The sequence below is a fragment of the Arachis stenosperma genome, chromosome 1 (genome assembly GCF_014773155.1).
Source record: "Arachis stenosperma cultivar V10309 chromosome 1, arast.V10309.gnm1.PFL2, whole genome shotgun sequence".
Lineage (NCBI taxonomy): Eukaryota > Viridiplantae > Streptophyta > Magnoliopsida > Fabales > Fabaceae > Arachis > Arachis stenosperma.
The window spans coordinates 27,774,589-27,778,710 of record NC_080377.1 but is presented as its reverse complement, the minus strand read 5'-3'; the positions used below and the strand labels follow the sequence as shown (position 1 = coordinate 27,778,710).

The following is a 4,122-nucleotide window of genomic DNA, read 5'->3' as shown; positions in this document are numbered from 1 at the left end:
ACACCCTTAATCTATGGTGTGCAGAAACTCCACCGTTGAAAATACATAAGTGAAAGAGGTTCAGGCATGGCCGAATGGCCAGCCCCCTAAACCGTGATCAATGATCTCCTAAGATGAAGAATAAAACAAAACTGAGACCAAAGATGTCTAATACAATAGTTAAATGTCCTATTTATACTAGACTAGCTCCTAGGGTTTACATGAGTAAGTAATTGATGCATAAATCCACTTCCGGGGCCCACTTGGTGTGTGCTTGGGCTGAGCTTGATCAATCCACGAGCTAAGGCATTTCTTGGCGTTGAACTTTGAGTTATGACGTGTTTTGGGCGTTCAACTCCGGATCATGACGTTTTTCTGGCGTTTAACTCCAGACAGCAGCATGAACTTGGCGTTCAACGCCAAGTTACGTCGTCATTCTTCGAATAAAGCATGGACTATTATATATTGCTGGAAAGCCCTGGATGTCTACTTTCCAACGCCGTTAAGAGCGCGCCATTTGAAGTTCTGTAGCTCCAGAAAATCCATTTCGAGTGCAGGGAGGTCAGAATCCAACAGCATCAGCAGTCCTTTTGTCAGCCTTTTTCAAAGTTTTGCTCAGATCCCTCAATTTCAGTCAGAATTTACCTGAAATCACAGAAAAACACACAAACTCATAGTAAAGTCCAGAAATGTGAATTTAACATAAAAACTAAGGAAAACATCCCTAAAAGTAGCTTAAACTTATTAAAAACTATATAAAAACAATGCCAAAAAGCGTATAAATTATCCGCTCATCAACAAGCAAACAAGGCTTGAATGTTTATCTATTGGATTCCTTAATCGGAATCTTCGTGGTATAAGCTAGAATTGATGGGGCATTCAAGAGAATCTGGAAGGTCTAAACCTTGTCTGTGGTATTCTGAGTAGGATTCAATGATTGAATGACTGTGACGAGCTTCAAACTCCTGAAGGCTAGGCGTTAGTGACAGACGCAAAAGAATCAATGGATTCTACTCCAACCTGATGGAGAACCGACAGATGAATAGCCGTGCCGTGACAGGGTGCGTTGAACATTTTCACTGAGAGGACGGAACTGTAGCCACTGACAACGGTGATGCCCAACATACAGCTTGCCATAAAAAGGAGTAAGAAGGATTGGATGAAGACAGTAGGAAAGCAGAGAGACGGAAGGGACAAAGCATCTCCATTCGCTTATCTGAAGTTCTCACCAATGAATTACATAAGTATCTCTATCTTTACTTTATGCTTTATTCATATATCATTCATAACCATTTGAATCTGCATGACTGAGATTTACAAGGTGACCATAGCTTGCTTCATACCAACAATCTCTGTGGGATCGACCCTTACTCCCGTAAGGTTTATTACTTGGACGACCCAGTGCACTTGCTGGTTAGTTGTGCAAAGTTGTGATAAAGAGTTGAGATTGCAATTGAGCGTACCATGTTGATGGCGCCATTGACGATCACAATTTCGTGCACCAAGTTTTTGGCGCTGTTGCCGGGGATTGTTTCGAGTATGGACAACTGATGGTTCATCTTGTTGCTTAGCTTAGGTATTTTTCTTCAGAGTTCTTAAGAATGAATTCTAGTATTTCAAGGTGATGTTCTTATCATCACCAAAGCTGATTGATTCTCATCAATTTAGCTCTTGAATGCAATGTCCTGCTGAAGCTTTAGACTAACATTGCATGATTCCTGGAATTCTCATTAAGAATTTTGATATCTTTATTTTCTTTTCCACTTAATTTTCGAAAAATCCAAAAAAATTTACAAAATCATAAAAACCAAAAATATTGTATGTTAAGTCTAGTGTCTCATTTTAAGTTTGGTGTCAATTGCATGTTTCTGTTCTTCTTGCATTCATTCATGTGTCTTCATTAATCTTCAAGTTGTTCTTGATGATTTTTTTGTTCTGATCTTTAAATTCTCTTGTCTTGAGTGTTTTGTTGTTTCTCATATGCATTCTCATTTATTAGTGTCAGTAGTATACAAACTTCTAAGTTTGGTGTCTTGTATGCATTGTTTATTTGATTTTAGTTGCATTGTGTCTATTCCTCAGTATAAAAAATCCAAAAATATTTTTAATTTGTGTCTTTTCAAGTCAATAATACAGAGAATTGAAGATTTAGAACATACAGCAGAGGAATTACACAGAAAAAGCTGGACGTTCAAAACGCCCAGTGAAGAAGGCAAACTGGCGTTTAAACGCCAGCCAGGATGCCTGGCTGGGCGTTTAACGCCCAAAAGGGTAGTGCTTTGGGCGTTAAACACCAGAATGTGCACCATTCTGGGCGTTTAACGCCAGGATGGCACAAGAGGGAAGATTCTGTTTTCAATTCAGATTTTTTTCAAGTTTTCAAAATTTTTCAAAATCAAATCTTTTTCAAATCATATCTTTTCAATCAAATCTTTTTCAAAATCAATTTCTTTCCATTTTCAAAAATACTTGCTATCAATTAATGATTTGATTCAACACTTCAAGTATGTTGCCTTTTCTGTTGAGAAAGGTTTAATGTTTGAATCATATCTTTTCTTGTTAGCCAAGTCATTAATTTTTAAAATCAAATCTTTTTAAATTGTTTTTCAAATCATATCTTCTCAATCACATCTTTTTAAAACCATAACTTTTCAATCATATCTTCTTAATCATATCTTTTTCAAAATAGTTTTCAATCATATCTTTTTTATTTCTAATTTCAAAATCTTTTTCAAAAATCACTTGATTTCTTTTCCACTCTTAGTTTTCGAAAATCAATTAAAGTTTTTCAAAATGTTTTTAAAATCTTTTTAATTTATTTTCGAAAATTCCTTCCCCTCTTCTCACATCCTTCTATTTATGGACTAACACTATTCCTCAAGGAACAATTCGAACTCCATCTCTCTTGATAAGTTCGAATTCTTCTACTTCTTCCTTCTATTTTTCTTTTCCTCTGACACCTCAAGGAATCTCTATACTGTGACATAGACGATTCCATATTTTCTTGTTCTCTTCTCTTTCATATGAGCAGGAGCAAAGACAAAAGCATTCTTGTTGAGGCTGACCCTGAACCTGAAAGGACCTTAAAGCGAAAGCTAAGAGAAGCTAAGGCACAACTCTCTGTAGAGGACCTAACAGAAATCTTCAAAGAAGAAGAACCCATGGCAGCCGAAAACAACAACAATGCCAACAATGCAAGGAAGGTGCTAGGTGACTTCACTGCACCTACTCCCGACTTCTATGGGAGAAGCATCTCTATCCCTGTCATTGGAGCAAACAACTTTGAGCTTAAGCCTCAATTAGTTTCTCTAATGCAACAGAATTGCAAGTTCCATGGACTTCCATTGGAAGATCCTCATCAGTTTTTAGCTGAATTCTTGCAAATCTGTGACACTGTCAAGACTAATGGGGTTGACCCTGAGGTCTACAGACTTATGCTATTCCCTTTTGCTGTAAGAGACAGAGCTAGGATATGGTTGGACTCACAACCTAAAGAAAACCTGAACTCTTGGGAAAAGCTAGTCAATGCCTTCTTGGCAAAGTTCTTTCCACCTCAAAAATTGAGTAAGCTTAGAGTGGAAGTCCAAACCTTCAGACAGAAGGAAGGTGAATCCCTCTATGAAGCTTGGGAAAGATACAAACAATTGATCAGAAAGTGTCCCTCTAATATGCTTTCTGAATGGAGCATCATAGGTATTTTCTATGATGGTCTATCTGAACTGTCCAAGATGTCTTTGGATAGCTCTGCTGGAGGATCTCTTCATCTGAAGAGGACGCCTACAGAAGCTCAAGAACTAATTGAAATGGTTGCAAATAACCAATTCATGAACACTTCTGAAAGGAATCCTGTGAACAATGGGACAAATCAGAAGAAAGGAGTTCTTGAGATTGATACTTTGAATGCCATATTGGCTCAGAACAAGATATTGACTCAGCAAGTCAATTTGATTTCTCAAAGTCTGTCTGGAATGCAAAATGCACCAAGCAGTACTAAGGATGCTTCATCTGAAGAAGAAGCTTATGATCCTGAGAACCCTTCAATAGAAGAGGTGAATTACCTGGGAGAACCCTATGGAAACACCTATAATTCTTCATGGAGAAATCATCCAAATCTCTCATGGAAGGATTAACAGAGACCTCAAC

General features: G+C 37.6%; 1 non-coding gene across 1 annotated transcript; it reads right to left on the bottom strand.

Moving 5' to 3' along the window:
* Positions 1-3,545: 3,545 nt before the first annotated feature.
* LOC130947473 (small nucleolar RNA R71) lies at positions 3,546-3,653 on the bottom strand. The gene has a single exon (XR_009072689.1). It is a non-coding gene; the product is annotated as a small nucleolar RNA R71 (small nucleolar RNA).
* Between the last annotated feature and the right edge of the window lie 469 nt (positions 3,654-4,122).